General features: G+C 42.2%; 1 protein-coding gene across 6 annotated transcripts in view; it reads right to left on the bottom strand.

The window, feature by feature from the left end:
- ANKIB1 (ankyrin repeat and IBR domain containing 1) overlaps positions 1 to 19120 on the bottom strand; it is an 85280-nt gene extending 66160 nt beyond the window's left edge. Inside the window, exon 1 of one of the 6 annotated variants that reach the window (XM_041466674.1) lies at positions 18670 to 19120. The gene's annotated coding sequence lies outside the window, so the exon portion shown is untranslated. Of the gene's footprint in view, positions 1 to 2959; positions 3052 to 3517; positions 3539 to 18417; positions 18642 to 18669 lie in introns of those variants that run through there. The other 5 variants (XM_041466673.1, XM_041466669.1, XM_041466670.1 and 2 more) reach the window with 5 other exon arrangements.
- Positions 19121 to 19709: the final 589 nt, after the last annotated feature.

The following is a 19709-nucleotide window of genomic DNA, read 5'->3' as shown; positions in this document are numbered from 1 at the left end:
TAGGAATAAATATCTGAGACTCTAAATGAGGAAAAAGCTAGTTTATTCCTACTTTGAAAGAATTATTCCTAACAGCAATTCTGTTTCAAGACATTAGCTAAGGCAAGCTGAAAATTATTTTCAGTATATACATACTCAAATGTTATTAATGACAGCTAGATAATCTAATTATCTCATTTACCACTTCAACTATTTATACATCAACATTTTAATAATTAATACAATTTATTGTGCGCTTTCATGAAACAGCTTCTTATCTGGTTTGCAGCCAAATTTCTAATTGTTTTAGACTTCACAAATAAAAAAATCAAACAGACAATATATAACTTCAGTTCTTTTAAAAGTTTGTCGTTACTAATATATGCATTTTTGTTTCCCATTTTTTTTTCAAGTATTGTAAACATAATAATGGCTATACTGGATAAGATAATTCCTTGTCTTCTCATCTAATTCCTTGTCCAGAGTTAACAGCAGAGTGTACCAATGGAAAGTACAAAAACTGGGCAAGAACAGATGGACGCTTCTACCCAACACTCTCCCAGTCTCCACCAATTTACCTCTTGACAAATTTTTGAGGTAGATATGCTAGGTTTATATTAATAACCTGTATTGCATTTTTCTTCCACTATGTTGTTCAAAACCTCCTCAAATCTATGGAAAATTTTAACAGACAGAGCATCCTGAAATTTCACAGCTTAATTATTCATTGTGAAGAAATATCTGGTTTAACTGGCAATTTGTTAAATTTTTTTAACTATCTACAAGAACTGAGAGGCAGACAGCAAAGAAACTTTCCATATTTGCTCTCTCCATTCCAGTTGCGATTTTTGAGATTTCTATCTCATCACCTTCTATAAGTGATCACCCTTACATCATACCAATCTTTTGCTCTTTCACAGATTGATTAGCCCTAATTCTGAAGAAGTGGATTCTGTGCTATTTTTAGGATTATTTCTGCTTTTTCTGATCTATTTCCAATGCCACTAACACCTTTTTAATTTAGGACATGCAAAATGAACAGATTCACATCATGGCAGCATAGCTTCTATTCTGACACTACATTTACTTTTTGGATACTTCTTGATACTAAGGACTAAGCTAATTTTCTTCAGAGTTTTTAATATAACCTTGAAATCTTGTTTATGAACTGTAATAATTAAGAGAATAATATTCTATATAAATTTAGGACCCTTTTGTTCCCCCAACCATATGAATCTTTCAGCTTTAGCTATATTGAGTTTTGTATCCTCCATTGTGTCTCATAAAATACTTTTGCAGCGGGCACTGTTTGTAGTAATCACCGATTACCATCTTTTCTATATTATTTATCCTCACATGCAACAGCAGAGGTCCTAGAACTGATGTATCTGGGACTCTATCAGTAACCTTCACCCACTGTGAAAACTGTCTATTTCTGTCCACATCCATAACCATCTTTAAACTAGTGACTTCTGCATGCAATGGACTCGCGCTCTTTCCCAAAGCTGTTTGGATTGTTTAAGACTTTCAACTAAGGGATCATGGGATGCAACACTTGAAAATTCAACCAGATTGTACAAACGTCTTTCGCCAACTTCTTCAAAGAATTTAAGTAAGTTTGTGAGATCAGACTTTCCAGTATGGCATTAGACTGACGGATCCTCAGGACATCCCATTTATTGATATGTCTGCTAATTATTACATCATTTCTACTAATATTCCAGGAACAGCTTAAGGCATCTGCTGTCCAACAAGCCTGTCTTGGAATATTTTAAAAATTGCATCATGTTAACCCACCTCCAGTAATCAGTCACAAAGTTAAGTTCTTAAGAGAGAGGCTAAATATGACAAAATGCAGGGGGGTTGCACAGTTTTAATTAACAAAGAGTTCTAAAGAAAATGATACTTGCACTGAAAAAATAACCCAAAACAGAATTTTCACAATTTCTCCACAAGATTCAACACAGATTGTCAGTTATGAGATGAGACCTACAAAATCAGACCCTGGCTCTCAACACCAAGTACTTTGGCAAACAATACTTGATGAAGGGATGGTGTCTGCTAATCTCCTTTTACCTCGCTAGATTCAGCCAGAATGCAGGAAACCTCTAAAACGCATCCAAAATATTTTTTTACATTGAGATGGAATAGTGATATTCTGTCACTTAAGAACGTTGAATTATTTTAGTCTTCCCTTCCCCATTTTCTCATGAAAGACCTCTTTCTCTGAGAAATGCCGAATTAATTATCAAGGAAAGACTACAGCCAGATGCTGTGAAGGAGAGAGGAAAGCATTAGCAGCCGTATGAGTCTTTTCTCTTACTCTGGCAATGTTCGAAGTATCACATATACAGACCTTGCTTCTTTTTACTCCTCTCTACTACACTGCAACAACAAATAAAAGCAAACTTCCTCCCAAAACTGCCTCTCTTCCACCAATTTTCTTGTTCCCATATTCTTCTGTAGTCTGTAGAGTTTGTCACTCTCTTTACTGCTCTTCACTTCATGTTTCCTGGGGAAGAACAAGAGGACACCTCACAGAAAACCCTTGCATAGCTGAAGCATAGCTGAAAAATTTCACCAGTTTTCCCAATATGAAGAAAATTTTTCTATTCAGAAACAGATTTAAGCATTCAACACTATTTATACAGTCAGAAAATATTTTACCTTTTATACTTTGAACCAGAACACTGCAGCCTGAAAAAAGGGAATCATTATAAAAAGATTTAGATTGTAATTGACAGTTATGTTGGACTGTCACAGAACCAGATCACCTGAGGTACCAGATTCAAACCTGTTCAATCTCAGATTACTAATGGTCATATGGTAATACTCCCCTCCTAATCAAAAGCCTTTGGCTTGGTATCCAGTACCCAAGATTCTCTGATGCCTTGCCCACGCATTGACCCTTGTGTATTGCCCAGATTTTGTTAGGATGTTTCTGTTGTTTGGGGTTTTTCATGGAAAACTGCTGCCTTACCTTTTTTTACAGATGCTTACTGTGCCAGCAAGCAAGCATTCTGAAAAGCAGCATTCTCTAGACTTACAATCCCTTTGTTTCTAATACTGCTTGCTCACACCACCAGCTACCATCAAAATACATAATGTGGATTTCACACAGTTTATGTTCATGACTGCCTCTGTTCCACTCACATCTGCTTCCCAGAATCATAAGAAAAGAATGACAGAGAGTGCTGAAGCACAGCTACCTCACCCATGGATCTGGTACTTCTGGTTAGGTAAGGTGACTTTTAGGACCTCTGTGTCCCTTATTTCCTGCTACATTAGACAGGGAGGTCCTGCAGAACAGAGAGATCCAGGTCACTCTCCTGACGCAGGAGGTGTCAGTGACACTGCACAGGAGGTTCTCAGCCAGTGCTATTTCCGAATGCCACTCACAAAGTCACAGAGGACATCTGTACATGGGCTTTCCCTGCTGGGGTAGTGCTGCTGGGACTGGGACATGTGTTCCCTTGCTGCTGCCTCCACAGTTAGGCATGCCTCCTCACGTAAGGAAAGACTTCAAAGTCTACCAAACCTGGCTGCAAAGCAGTGACAGCAGATATCCAGCCCAAGATGGTGCAGGGCCACTTGAGACTAGGGAATCCAGCCTGATGATGTAGAAGAGCGAGTTTACTGCTGTCTGTTAAGTCACCACATCTCTTTTTCAGCTCGACAAGCTCATTCAGCCTCTTCTACCATGACTCATGAAGCAGTTCTTCTATGCAGCCTGACCTATGCCAAGGAAAAGTTCAATCATCAATCTTGCATTTACTAGGAACTTATATTTGGCTGTCTGAAAATGAGACAGAAATCCACTGGGGTAAGGTCCAAGAATACATAATTTGTTAAAAGAAAAATCCCACTGCCAGTTGCAGAGATTTGCAGGAGCAAAGACAGGCAATGGCAGACGATACGAAAGCTGGGGGAACCAGCTGTATTAGTCTCAGCAGCTTGCAGAGCTGTGATGCTCAGGAATCCCTTGGTGACTGCCTTATGAAAAACCTGCTCCAGTGCCAATGTAACACGCAGGCACTTATTCAAGAACAGCTCTTTTTGCTTGTAAAGTAAAAGGCACCACAAGAGAACATTCCCTACCCCCACTCTCTGCCAGAAAAAAGCCACAAAAAAGTGCATTTCTTTTTCCTCTATACGACTTATTTTCTTGGGTTGTTCTCCTCCCCAGAGCCCACCTTCCCGCCCAGACCAGTGTGAGACCTCTCAGATTTCCCTGAAAGCTTCAGAATTTTAAAGTCATTTTTACAGTTACTATGAAGCGTGCACTTAGCAATCTGGAAATTTGCCTCCAGTATCTTTATGACACAAATGTTTCTTGAGAAACTTACACTGTAGTTTCCTAAGTGGTTTTAATTGATACCAGAGCTGATACTGACCTTTTTCTTTCTGATCCACCCCCTCTGTTCATCCATGTTTCCACAATTTCCCTTGTTGGTTTATTCTGGTGACTGTACAGAGATGCAGAATAGATCTAACTCAGATTAATTCCCTCTTCTGGATTTTTCTTCCTGGATGCTGATGGTCCAAACATCCAGAGCATGACAGCAGTGATAGGGAGCAGGACTATTTGTACCAGTGCATACTGTGTGGAGTGGAAATACTTTCAACACAGTGTTTATTCATACTGAAGTGCAGACAGAGGCAGAAACATCACCAATGTGCAAACTGTGCAAAGCCCATGGTTGGGTGTAGAGGCAAGGCAGTACCACTGCATTAGCTAAAGTCAAAACAGTTGTAATGGAATTTCTTTTGTTGTCCAGCATTATTTTATCAACTATTACTCTGACAGCAGCCATATACTCAGAAAGGGATAGTGGATGGAGCATGAACTAGAAGATGTTGCTGGGTGGAGTGGGAGACTGCAGAGCAGGCATCACAGTACCAAAGGCAGCACTGGCTGCTGCAAATTGCACCTAAGCTTGCAATAACCCATGCTGGGCAGTGTACAAAAGAGTATCAAATTATATCAGGATGCAAACTCACAACAAATAACTGATACAGCAACTTCACCTCAGCCCTTTACAAAAATGTCAGCAAAACAGGTACCCCTGTCTGAGTCCAGTTTTAATTTCACTAGCAAAACCTCACGATTGTTAACAGCAGCAGCTGATGCTATTGAGGTGTCTGACACTAGGTAAAGAAGACCTGTGTGGAAAGACAACTAAAATCCCTCTCAAATGGGCAGTGAAAGGACAAAGGTGAGCATGCATTTACTAAAGGGAAAAATTTGAGCTCTCCTACCCTGACAGTCAAAAAGCAGGTATTGGTGAAAAAGGTTTAGTGTAGCTGCAGGGGCCCAGCAGGACTCCAGTGAGAACTAAGTCTATTAAAATGGTACAAAGCTTTTTGAACAAATACACTCTTGAAGGGCAGAGAGATGAGAAATATATCTAATTTAGTCCCCCTCCACCTGCACTTTGGGAAAGAGAGATGTTTAAGAACAGTACCTTCCTTCCCCCCTATAACGCTAATTCTGTTGCACCATATTTCATAACATACTTAAAACTTGCTGGGGAACAATCTGTGGAGCTGATTTTTCAATTGCTGCTAGATATGAAGAAACAATATTTTATCAGTAGGGTTGGGATATTCATTTGAGGATTTAAGTTTTAAGGTCTTCTGAAAATTTCAACAGGTACAAACAGCTTTAAAAATCTACTCTGGTATCACTCTATGTACTCAATAGAGCATCCTGCACAGCAAGAAAGATGTTCCAATTGCACTAAATTACTCTCTGGAAAATACAGAGAGCAAAAAAGGCAATAGACAAGAAACAAGAGAAATGGAAGATTGTTATAAAGTAAAGTAAGAAGTATTTCTGAAGCAAACATCTAACAGCTTAAAAACCAGCTATGACTAACAATATATAGTAATCAAAATATACCTCTATAAAGAGAGGAAATAAATAAAAGAGACTCCCTTTTCAAAGGTTTGAGTGGTTTGCATGAAAATCTATTGTGTTGCAACAGAAAGGCATGAGGCTGGAATGTTCCAGGAAACAGGGATGATAGAACCACCTACTCTAAAAGGCATATACTCCACCTATGCAAAATCTTGCTCTTTTTTTCAGCATGTAATCAAGCGTCTAAGTGACATGGAAATCTTATTTCCTAATCAATTAGAATGGCAAACTGTACTTTAAAAAGCCCAAAACTTTGCATTTTGCAGCCTCATCCCTCATTGAATCCATTTTGAAAACAGAATACTGTTCTCATATCTTCAACTCTGTGTGGATAGATTTTAAAGCCACCTTCATTTCATAGAATGCAGCAGATTTAAATAAAAATGATTTGTTATCCCTCAACTGTAGGGAACTGGGGCCACAACATACAATTATTGCATCAGAACATTTATTGTGTGCCCTCAGCTGTTTGGATACAGCAGCAGGGTGGGCAGTTTAGAAAGAGAACAGGAATCATCAGAGTTACAGTAAGCAGGCTCAGGCAGTACTGGGGAAAATAAAGTATACAATAACTAAAACAAGGCATGATTAGGGTGGACTGTCTGGCTTTTAGGAATGTGAAAGGATTTAGTTTCACAGTAAGCCATGGGTAGACTGTTTCAAGAATATTTTTCTGTTCAAAGTTCATACTGAGGTTTTATGTTTCAAAAAAAACCTTTTTGAACACCTCCATTTAGCACTAACCCAGTGTGCTTTGATCTGAATGTCATCATTCTTTTGAAGAAGCTAAAACATGCTGAAGATTCACAGAAAATACTGTTTGGTTTTCCTAGAAATTACATTATTCATACAGAAGTTATTCCCAAAAAATATTTGTGAAAATTGAAAATTTGTGGTGTAGGATTTCTTCCCTTGTGCTCATGAGTAGATTCTAAAATTGAGAACCTTTGTATATTTCCAATATAATGAAGGACATAATTATCAGTAACTCTTCATGGCTACCCTAATACCACAACCTAACAAAACTGAAATTAATTCAGTATACTTTTTCAGGCTTGTGACTAATTAAAGGGAAATTTGACTCATTATCTTTGTCATCTATTTATATAGTAGAAAACTATACACATAGCTAAAAGAAGGGAGAAGGTATAAAAAAAGTTAACCAATCATCTTCTTAAGGACGTATTTCAAAATTCTGGCTCTCCATACTGATTTCTTACTCATATATACATGAAGCAAAATACATGCAACAAAAAATCAACAGGATTTCTGAATGAACTTAAAAGGTACTACTATGAAATAAAGACCAAATCAAAAGGCAACTTGCATCACATTTATAGTAAAATAATGTGACTGTTTTATTAAGGTTTGCATGCTTTACATTGCAAACACATCCAGAGTAACAAAGACTAAACCCTCCAAATTATCACTTTTTAATTAAAGATTACAACAAAGTATTTTATACTAGAACATGTTGTCTAACTCCTATTCCAGACAAGTGAATTTAACTTTCCATTTAAGTAAGGAATAATAAACTTTCTTTATTAACTGAGTAATTATAAACTTCAGGCAGCTTACTTATTGAGGAAGTCTGAATTAATGAATTTTTGGGGAAAAAAAAACCCAAACAAACCAACCACACAAAAAATACCCAACCTCAACAAACAAATAAAAACCAGAATAAGCCAGTATTCCAATTACAATTATTAATTTATTTCATTGCCTGAAAGAATGCACCAGTAATTGGTCTACTTCTATTAATACTAAGCCATATTACAGAAAAAAAACGCTTAACATACAACACTCTGGAAAAAAATCTCATTAAGGATTAGTCTATTTCATGACAGACACGTGAAAATTCAAAGCATTAAACTGATCACTTAAAAGCTTTGACTACACAGACATCAGGTTAAAAATCAGGGTTTGAGCCATATAGTACAGTTTATTTAAGATGACAGTATTGTTCTCTTTTACAGAACTCCACAGCTCTCTGGGCAAAACATATCACTTGGGTCAGAACCAGCTGTATGCAGAGGAGGGAGAAAACAGTTGTGCAACCATATCGTGAGATCTGGAGCATGCACTTATTTACATTAGCAGGAACCTCTGTAAGTGAACAGCTTTTATCCTTTACTCAAAGTAATCTTCAGAGCTTCAAAGGCTCCTCAACGCCATTCTCACTGAAGTTCAGAGTATCTCCATGCATGGAGATCCCACAGCCTCTTCAGACTACTTACCCAACATCTGACCACCTCAATAATAATTTTTCCTAATGTCTAATTGAAACATCCCTTGCTTCAACTTTTTCTGTTGTCTCTAGCCCCATCACCCAGCTCCTCCAAGAAGAGTTTGGTTCTGTCTTTTCTGCACCCTCCTATTAACTGAAAACAAGATCCGCTGCCCTAGTCTCCTTTGAACAGAGGACACCCAGCTCTTCCAGCTTTTCTTTTTACATTATGTGCTTCTCTACCCTAATTATCCTGGCAGTCTTCCTCTAGGCCTGCTTCAGAACGTCAGCTCCTCTCCTACCCCAAGAAACACAAAACTAGACACTGTTTTTGATGCCGTCACACAAATGTCAAGCTGACAGAAATACTCACTTCTCTCAGCTGCTGGCTTCATTCTTGCTCAAAGGTACCTTGCTGACTCACATCCAGCCCAGTGTCCACCAGCAAAGCGACGTCACTAGCTGCGATGCTGCTCTCTAGCCATCAGTTCCCAGCCTGTACTACTGTGTAGTTATTCTGTTCCTCTGTTTATTTTCAGCTGAACACCAACCACAAGGTTCTTGTCAGCCCATTTCTCCAGACTGTCAAGGTCTCTCAGAGGAGCAGCCCTGCCCTCCAGCCCACACAACCTTGGTGTCATCAACAAGCTTGCTGACGGTGCACTCCATCACCTCGTCCAGGTAGTTAATTAATATTATGAATGCAGAGCTGCACTACTTAATTTTACTGAACACTAATTATCATGTCCTGAAAAGGATAAAGACTTCCATGCAGTTTAATTTTAACTAATTAACAGGCTGGTAAATGGGATGTTAGAAAAAACTTGTACTTCAACACACAAGTCACCAAATAAAACCTCTTCAGTATTTTTTAATGGGCAGTTTGCACTTGGTGACTCACTGAAATAGCTCCAATGAAAGATTTCTCTCCAACACATCCTTCTAAATATGGAGAACTAAATACACAAAGTATCTGTGTCAGTGACTCTCAAGAAGTCTGGGAAAAGGGCCTAAATTAACAGCCACTGTATATTTATACTGCAATAAGCTACAGAGCTATTAGTAATGTCTCAGTACTGCAGGCTGTGTACTTCCATATAAAACTTTCAGAGAATGCAAGTAACAGGAATTCTTTCAGAAAGAACAAATGCTTTGTCTTAGAATATTTAACTCACAATGCTTCATAGACCTAGATTATTTGCTAGTACAATTTTACAGTAGATCAATTTCTACATAATAAATGTGGCAGATCATTGCTGAAGAATTCTGTTTCGCTATCATGAAGTCTGCTATATAGCTGGGTCTCAAGATTTGAGCTTTAAAATATCAAAATCCCCAACCTATGGATATATAGAAAATTCCACCAGTCTATGAAGTTCTTAGAATTTTAAAACATATAACCTGCATTATTAGTACAGCTGGAACTTTGATCATCATAGTTTAGTAGGTACATTTCTGCAGTTTCTTCACAACGTTGATGAAATTCACCACTTTTCATTCAAGAAATTAACAAGAAATTTTCTGGGCTCTACTCTGCCAGAACATTTCTACATGTCTATCTGTAGTCTTCCAACACAGTAGAGACAACCGGAGATGAACACATTCGTTTGTCCCTCAGCTGCTTAGAGATCTAGAACACAACAGAGCCACCTGACTAAAAAATAAAAAATGCGAAAAAAATTACAATTTTGCAAGTAATTTACAGAGGCAAGAAATAGTATTTTTTTTCCTTAATCAGAAAAAAATACTTAGGGGGAAAATTCTATTGCAACAGCATTTACAGGTTGCTACTGTGAAAAATTAGTCCTGATGTGTGCATCCAGCCTTGCACATCTTACACATAGTAACTAACACAGTAACTAACAGAAATACAAAGAAAAACTGCATATCACAACAGTACAGTAACAGTCAAACCCTTAGCAGAGAGAAGAGTTCGTTAATAAACTACAACTGTTCTACAATTCCTATTAAGTCCACAATAAATTTTAATAGTACCAGTATTTGATGTATTTTATTTGTGAAAACATTGACAAATATGTATCATGACATCTTCTCAAAGTTTTTCAGCTCTTTCTCCAAAGGCTGGCTTATAACAGGAAATACTTCAATTATCATCATCAGTGCTTCATCTGAGCATCCTAAAAAAATATACTATTGTTTTTTTAATACAGTCAGTTTTGAGTTTCTACATAACGTTTTTGTACCATTTTGTACCACAACATTTGTACCAAATATACCATTTATAACTCTGTCATCAAAAATTCCCCTTAGAAATCCATTTGAAATAAAAGGGCAGGGGGACATTGTTTATCCCAATTAATATCTGTGGAACTTCCCTGAAGCAGAAATCTTAAGTAGACTCAAACCAATAAATATATCGAACAGAATTTTCTCCTCAAAGTTATTTCAATTATAGTAATTTACAACCAGGATCAAAACCAGGACACAATGCTCCTACCATCTCTTAAAGTACCTGCTATAAGGACAAGCAAGGCTTGTTTAAAAAGCAGAACTATAAACTAGAAAAATCTAATTATTTTCTATGCTAAAGTCCAAGAAAAGTGATCATCAGGTGAAGTACTTGTGGCAGAGAATCAGTTTCCAACTTATGTCCATTTAATCACAATTGATCAGAGACTATATAAAACTATCAAGAAATATGCCATTAAAACACATATAATTAGCATTAGCACTTAATTATACATTAAGTGTATTTTCCCCAAAAAAAGCTTTGAAACCTCCAGAACTACATCTTTCCTCAAGGAAGGTGGGGATGGGACGGGGGAAGTGAGAGATTACTAACATCCCTATAGGACATTTTACAAAAGTAATTATTTTAATTAAGACAATTACCACGAAATTAAACTGTGTAAGAATTTTCACAATTAGACACAATCATTTTTACCACTTTTCCACTAGATTATATCACAGGCTATCCCTAGTTGACATAACGTTGACCAAAGCCCCAGGTTCTTTTCTGACAGGCAGCTTTTCAGCCACTCATCCCACACCTGCAGTGCTCCATAGAGCTGTTGTGCCCCAAGGGCAGGATCCAGCACTCAGCCTTGTTGAACCTCATACCACTGGCCTCTGCCTTCGATCCAGCTTGTCCAGATCCTGCTGCAGAACCTTCCTACCCTCCAGCAGATCAACACTTTCACACAGCTTGGTGCTGTCTGCAAACTGACTGAGGGTGCACTGGATCCCCTCTTCCAGATCATCAGTGAAGATATTCAGTAGGACAGACCACAAGAGTGAGCCTTGGGGAACACTAGTGACCAGCCACCAACTGTAGGTAACTCTATTCACCATCACTCTGTGAGCCTGGACATTCAGACACCTTTTTTTTTGCCCAGAGAAGAGTATGCCAGTGGAAACAGTTTCTCCAGGAGAATGCTGTGAGAAATGGTGCCAAAGGCTTTACTGGCATCTAGGTAGACAACTTCTGCAGCCTTTCACTCATCCACTAAGCAGGTTACTCTGTCCTAGAAGATAAGCTTGGTCTGGCAGGACCTGGCTTTCAAAAACCCATGCTGGCTGGGCCTGATCCCCTGGCTGTCCTATATGTGCCATGGGATGGCTCTCAAGATGATCTGCTCCATGACATTCCCTGGCCCTGAGGTCAGACTGACAGGCCTGTAGTTCTCCAGATCCTCCTTCAAACCCTTCTTGTACATGAGTGTCACATTTGCTAACCTCCAGTCACCTGGGATCTCCACCATTAAGCAGGATTGCTGGCAAATGATGGAAAGTGGTTCAGTGAGCACTTCTGCCAGTGCCATCAGTACCCTTGGGTGGATCCCACCCAGCCTCAGAGACTTGAGAGTGTGCCAGTGGCATAGATTTCTGACCCCTCCCCTTTGGATTACCCCTTCATTCTGCTCCTTTTGTCTTTATTCCAGCTCAGGGTGCTGGGTACCCAGAAAATAGCTGCTCATGCTATTAAAAACTGAGGAAAAGAAGGCATTAAGTACTTCAGCATCTTTCCTTATCTTTTGCCACTTTGTTTGCCCTCTCATCCAATAAAGGATGAGGATTCTCTTAGGCTTTCCTTTTGTTACTGGTATATTAATAGAAACACTTTTTATCAACTTTTACAGTGGTAGCCAGATTAAGTTCTGTTTGGCCCTTCTAATTTTCTCCCTGGATAACCTCACAATGTTCTTGTAGTCCTCCTGAGCTGCTGGGCCCATTCTTCCAGAGGATATAGACTCTCCTATTTCTCCTAATCTCAAACCAGAACACTCTGTTCAGTCAGGCTGGTCTTCTTCCCCAAGTTTTTCTTTATGCAAACGGGGATAGTCCGCTTCTGCAATTCTAGGATTTCTTTCTTCAAAAATATCTATCCTCCCTGGACTTCTCTCCCTTTTAGGAATGCCTCCCAGAAGTTTTTCAACCAGTCTCCTCAATATGCTGGTCTGCCCTCCAGAAGTCCAAGGTAACAGTTCTGCTGACTCCCTCCTTACTTATCCAAGAACTGAAAAGTCAGTAATTTCCCAATCACTGTGCCCAAGAGAGCCTCCAATCATCACATCAACCACAAGTGCTTCTCTGTTTGCGAACAGTAAGTCCAACAGGGCACCTTCCCTAGCTGGCTTACTTGCCAACTGTGTCAGGAAGTTCTCTTCCAGACACTCAGGGACTTGTTTCCTCTGGACTGTTTCCTCTCCACTGCATTGTATTTCCAGGAGACATCTGGCGAGTTGAAGTTCCGCAGGAGAACAAGGGCTAGTGACAGTAAAACTTCTCACAGCTGCTCAGAGAATATTTTGTCTGCCTCTGCAAGCTGGCTAGATGTAAGAGACTCCCAATCAGGATATCTGCAGTGTTGGCCTTACCCCTGATTCTCACCCATAAACAACCCTACTGGCACCATAATTAAGCTCTAGAGAATCCCAGCACTCCCTAAAACACAGGGCTATTCCATTGCTTCTCCTTCCTTGCCTGTCCCTTCTGAAGAGTTTACAGCCATCCACTGCAATCCTCCAGTTGTGAGTCATCACACAATGATCAGTTTCTGTAATGACAATTATACCATAATTTTCCTGCTGCACAATGGCTTCCAGCTCCTCCTGTTTGTTGCCTGTGCTATGTGCACTGGAGCAGGAGCACTTCAGTCAGGCTATTTATACCTCCACCTTTTTGGGGGAAGAAGTCCTAATTCCTGTATGACCAATCTCAGATGCTTCTGTGGCTTCTAACACATGGGTGGGTAACCACTGGTCTTTGCTGCCACATGGATCTTTATCCACTGTCTTCACTGAAATGGAAGATCAAAGGACATCACTAGCACACTGTCCCTCAAATATGGGTGTGCTGCCCCCAGGCTTATCTCTAGTGAGTCTGGTTTTATCAGTTTCCCCCTTCAAGTCTAGTTTAAGCTTTTCTAATGAGCCCTTCTAACTCCTGTGCAAAGATATTTTTCTCCCTGAGACAGGTGTACACTGTCGCCAGAAGGCCTGGCGACATCATCATCATTCCCTGCAACTGGAAGTATAGAGAAGCACACTACTTGTGCTCCTGATTCCTTAGCCAAGGCCCTGAAGTTTCTCTTCACTGCCCTCACACTTCTTGTTACAACTTCACAGCATTGTAACTACCTGAAAGAAAAAAAAAAATCAATAATGGATATTAGTCTGAGTGAGTGCCATATCAGGATAGGAAACTTTCTCCCCACATCTTTAACCCAGGCCTCAGGGAAGCAAGAGACTTCCCCAAGAAGTGGGTCCTTCTCTTTGAGCCTTCTGCTCCCTTCAGAAGGGAGTCTCCTGTGACAATGAGCCATCCTTTTTGCTTTGTGGGAGCAGATTTGATGCAGGGTACAGGTCAACTTAACCTTGGCAGCACCAAGCTGGATGAACAATCATCCTTGTTACTGCCTGGCATAATGGCCAGAGGCTCCTAAGTATTATGTAAGGGCATTTGGGAAGGTAAGGCAGTCACAGAAGAGCCACACCTCTACGAGATTGGGCAGGAACTTGTCACCATTGCACCTTATCCCTTAAAGTCACTGCACTCAGGTGGGCAGAGAGAGCATAGGGAGTCTTCCATATCATGTCTACTGCAAGTTCTTCAGGTGTGTCAAAATGCTAATCACAAGCCACTGGTAAACTCCTTTAAGTAGGGAAAATCCCCAAGAAATTTAATTAATTTTTTCCAACATAGAAACCTGCACATAAAAACTATTTTTATACAGAATTAGTAATATAGTGCCTCAGTTGTGACTATGTAATATATAAACTACGCTAAGTTACTGTCAAAGAATAATGTTACTATACTGAAGGTTGTGTACAAACATTGATTTCTAGGTGTAAGTTTATGCACAAATATATACTTTGCTTTTAGAGGATTAATTTTGTCCCCTTATCTTCCTTGTCAGTACAGAATTAAATAGGAAAAGTTACAAGAGTAACTTTCTTTGCAACACTGTAACACAGCTGCCCCATAAACCCCCACCCATCCCATATTTTAGCGGAAATTATCCTTCAACAGGAAGAGTTCAGAATTTACCTAGTTTAAAATACAAATCTAAGGAAACCGTCAAATTAAAATCTCTCTTGAGATTCAACAAAACTCCTTAAAGAAAATTCAAGAATATTAGTAGTACTACAAATAAGCTTTAGGTCAAAAGAACTGTTTGCCCTATAGTTAAAAAAAACTCTTGTTCCTTGTCCTGTAAAAACAGACCCCAGTAAAAACTCTTTCCTATGGGCTCCCTTTATACACCTAAAGGTTGGAACAGCATCCTCTCGGCGCCTTTTCTTCTCCAAGGTAAGCAACCCCAACTCTCTCAGCCTTTCTGCACAGGAGAGTGTGCTGGCAAGCAGCAGGCCTGTACAAGGCCTCACAAACTAAATCCTAGTCCGACATAGCTTGGGAAAGCTCACAGCTCTTCATGAAAACAAAAGCCTGCAACAGCAAAAACCAACTTGTTTCCCTGCAAAAGAATTCTACAGATTAAGACTGTTTTCCTGCACCTGTTTCAACAATCCCAACTGTCTCAGCTTTAGGAATGAAAACAGTATCTCACAAACAACCCTTTCTTACACACAAACACCTTGTCCAAGACTGACCAATTACTATGCGATAACAGCTTGTTACCATAGACACAGGAGGGTTTATAAAACTCTGTATATATAAAATAAAGTTCTAGCTTTTTCGCTCCTTAAAAGATTGTGTCTTGTCTCTCTGAAATGAGGTCAACAGCAACAGGAGAGCTGCTCCAGGTTTGTGTCCCTCCCCCAGACCCGATCCAACAGGTTCATGTCTTTGCTGTTTGAGGGGCCCCAGAGCTGGATGCAGCGCCCCAGTGGGGTCTCTCTCACCAGGGCAGAGCAGAGGGGCAGAATCCCCTCCCTCATCCTGCTTTTGATGCAGCCCAGGATACAATTGGCTTTCTGGGCTGCAAGTGCAGACTGCCAGCTTATGTTCAGCTTTTCATCCAAAAGCACTCTCGAGTTCTCCTTGGCAGGAAGGTCTCTCAACCCCTTCACGCCCCAGCCTGTATCAATACCAGGAGCTGCCCTGACCCAGGTGGAGACCTTGCACTTGGCCTTCCACTGTCACAAACAAAGACTAATGTGTCTGTTTCCAAGAATTCTGGAAGACATTTAGCAGTTATGAAGGAAACAGCAGTTGTTAAACATTAGGTAGACATCTCTGGCTTGAACTTTCAATGTAAAGTGTAATATAATCTCGCATGAAATAATATTTCCCCCTAAAATTTATACATAAGTGTGATTTCTATAATGCTCCATGGAAAACTACTTGGTATTGTATTTTGGGATGAGGAAGCAAAAGCAGTAAAAGTCTTGCCTGATGATAATAACGTTGAAAACAGAATTTTCCATGTAATTTTGAACATTTCAGAATTTCCACAGGGCTGCTCTTCAAGTAAAACAGATCTGTCTTTGCTATGTGTCATTACCAATTATGCAAACACAGTAATATGATTAGAAACGTAACTGGTTCAGCACACGTATCAGTAACCTCCAGCTTCTCAATTTTCCTTCTTACTGGCATGAGTCACCTTAGCAAAGCTGACAAAACTTCAACAGTGACAACTGCCGACAGCAACCTCTAGTTATCAGATTCCAAGGAGAAGTTAATGAACTACTCAGGTAACGGTAACTACATGACATCTGAACAGCAAAAATAAATCCATCAAACAAAACCCCTCAAAAACAAATGAACAACCCCCCCCAACACAAAAAAAACCTAACAAAAAATCCCTCCAATACACAAAACAAAAAGGATCTCAAAAAAAAACCCAAACTAACAAAAATAAAAATAAACAATCACAAAACTTGCTAGCCAAACTAGTTAATGATTAATAAACAAAGCCCTACTACTGAAACAAAAAGAAATATAGTGATAAGCAATCACAGCAGAGATGTCACAGACCAGGAGTGATAAACTGTTCAGGACAGAATAAAACAACCATAGCATTAACAAGGTTTTATACAGTGAACGAACCCATAATGACATTTTCTAAAACCATTTTTATAGTTGTTCCATTGAATAAAAACTGGCAGCTTTAGAAGGCATTCCTTTTCATATTTACATGTTTAGTTTTCTTTAATTTTCTGAAGTGTGTAGGCCAGACAGGAACACATAAGAGATACATGTAAACTCACATGCAATATGTAACTATGCCCAGGAAACTCCATGTTTTGTGCAATAAACCCAATCATGTACTTACATACCCACCTAGTCCTATCTAGATGTGTATGGCACAAGTGAAAAGAAAAGAGACTGCATAAAACTTACTTACCTAACTTTTGGGTTTTGGCTTTTGACATTATTGTTATAGTACCACTGTTGTAATCCTTCTTTTAAAATTAATCTTCATTCATGATACTCTGCTGATGCATATATACATGAGTACAGAGCACCACCAACATTGTTTAGCTTTTTAGTAGACTTGTAGCAATACTGTAATTCAGGAATAATAGACTGTATTATTAAAATATATTATTATTTTGATTAACGACTGAAGTAAAATTTGTTGAAGAAGGAACTGACAGAGTATAAGATCACAGAAAAGCCCAGAATTAAAGTTTTCAGAAGCCTCTTCTGTGATTTGTAAATACAGCCATTTACTCTTTCCACATCAACAAAAAAGGAAAAAAAAAAAAAAAAAGTTGCTGTAAATTCTACCTATTTGCTTCTATGTAGAAACAAGTCACATGTTCTAAGTAGTTGAAAAACGCTGTTGCTTTCCTTATGACTAAAGCCTGTTTTCACCCCCAAGGAAGAAGAGGAATTTTCCTCTGTACGCAAAAGAGATTAAAGAGAAATTAATCCACCACACTTCACATCGAAAATCAAAAAGATGAAAGTAAGGATAAAACAGCCATACATGTAAGGAAGACACAGTCTCTTCTCATTGCTAACCTCTACAGCCAAAATCCTCTCAAAAGCCGTCTCTCTCTTTAGTGAATGTACTTAAATTACAGCACATTATTGATGTTATGTCTACAACTAAAGCTCCATTTCTGGAACTGGTAAGCACAGAAATGCACTCAAAGAAGGTGCAATCAAGGACGGTTAGTCATAATGGAGGGATCCATGCAAACAATTTTAGCTGTAGTATTAGTTCTTTACTCTGCTGAGAATGTTTTCATGACTCTGTATATCCTCTGCATACTATATGAACTGTAAATAAGAGGTAGACGGACTAGTCATGAATTATCAAGATTAATTTTTAAAAGTTGCCCAATTTCCAGTATGTGCTTAGACATCAGACAGGGACACTGCTACTTACATAAAACTGCTACGGTATCAAGACTAAATTTTTTCCACTGGGTTAAAAAAGAAAAAAAACCAAAAACCAAACAACAAAACAAAACAAAACAAAACACAAACAAAAAAACCCACACCCCCGAGCTCGCGAGCGTTTAAATTCATTCAAGGGCTGCTCTGACGGCGTTACCGAGCCAGGAAGCCAGGTCACTCTACCACAGCTCGCCCCGCAGCACACGCTCCCACTCTGACCACTCACACTTTTTCGCTTTTGCTTTCCAGCAGGATTTCCCGGCTACGAACAAGGCGGGCATGAGCCCAGCTGCTAGACCTGGCTGAAGCCAGGCCATCCGGCAACTCCAAACTTTACAACGGTCCCGGCCGCCCCGGGAGCTGCCACCGATCCCCCACACCCGGCCACTTCCCGGGCGAGCCCCCCGCCCTTCGCGAGCCCGGGCCGGAGGCGGCCTCTCTGCCCCCTTATCCCCCGGCCCGGCGGCCCGCGGCTCCCGCCATCCCCTTTCCCCACAGCCCCCTGCACACTAACCTCGGTAACCTGCCGCTCGTTCACCTCCGCACTCCGGCTGCTCTCTCCTCCCGCTCTCCGCTCCCCTCGGCTGCCGACGATACCGAGGCGCCCCCGGAGCCGCCTCCCGGCCCGGCCCGGCCCCCCCCGCGATGCGCGGCGCTGCCGACGCCCCGAGTGCGGAGCCTCCAGGCTTCACCCGCGAGCGGGCTCCACTCGCCGTGCCTTCCCGCAGCCCCCGCCCGAACCTCGCCCAGCGCCGCGGGCACTCACCGGCTCCTCACAGGGGCTCTCCCCGGCCCTTCCCGGCGCCTCCGAGCCCGGCACTCAGAGCTTCCATGTGCCCAGCAGCCGCTCCTCTCCCGCTCCACTCCGGGTACGGCGCCCTCTGGAGTGCCCGCTCCAGTGGAGCCTCACGGGCAGCCGGGGCTGTCACTCAGCTCGCCGGGGCCCCCGGCGCGGGCACGGCGCTGCGGCTGCCGCCCGCTCGCTACCCCTTTGTTCGGCGGCGGCACTGATAGCTGCTGCCGGCGGCGCTCCGCGGGCTCGGGCCGCCGCTCCGCCTCGGCGCCTCCCCGCCCGCCAGCCGCGCCTCCCGCTCCCGGCCCGGCCCGCAGCCCCGGCTTGCTCCCTCCTTCTCCGCCTGCGGTCAACAACCGGCGGCGGCAACACAAGTTCAGGCCGCCGACCCGGAAACTCATCGGCAGCCGAGGCCCGCGGGACTCCGACGGGAAGCGGATCCACCGCGCCGTGGGAGGGAGCGGGGCGGGAACGGGGCGGAGCAGGCCGGGACGCGGGGCCTGGGCGGCGGGCGCGGCGGGAGGATGCGGCGGGCAGGCGGCGGCAGGCGCCACCGAGGAAGGCAAGGCAGGCAGGCAGGGAGGGAGCGGGGCCGGGGCGACCTCCCTCACCCTGGTCCCGGGGCGGGGGAGCCGCTCCCGCCCCGCGGGGATTCAGGGGGAGCACCCCCGGGGGCCGCTGCCCGGCGGCTTCTGGGCGCGGCCGGGGAAGTTCGGGGGCGTTTCCCGGCCGGGCAGTGCGGGGCGGGAGATGCGGGGGTGCGGGGCAGCCTCCCGCCCGTCGCCCTCCGGCCGTGCCGAGGCGAGGCAGGGCTGCGGGGCTTCCGATGCCCCCGGCCTCCCTCCTCCCCGGCCGGGGTGGTGCGGCCGGGACTCCCGGCAGGAGCCGCCCTCCGCCTTCTCCCGGCGGGTCCTGCGGGAGCCGGGAAGGGTCAGCGGTGCTGGGAGAAGCCTGGGTGAGGCGTGTGCCTTAGACCGGCAGCCTTTAGAATGGGGCCGCGTTGTTAGCACATG

This window comes from Pyrgilauda ruficollis, unplaced genomic scaffold (genome assembly GCF_017590135.1).
Source record: "Pyrgilauda ruficollis isolate IOZ18807 unplaced genomic scaffold, ASM1759013v1 scaffold2, whole genome shotgun sequence".
Taxonomy (NCBI): Eukaryota; Metazoa; Chordata; class Aves; order Passeriformes; family Passeridae; genus Pyrgilauda; species Pyrgilauda ruficollis.
This window is presented reverse-complemented; position numbering and strand designations above follow the sequence as displayed.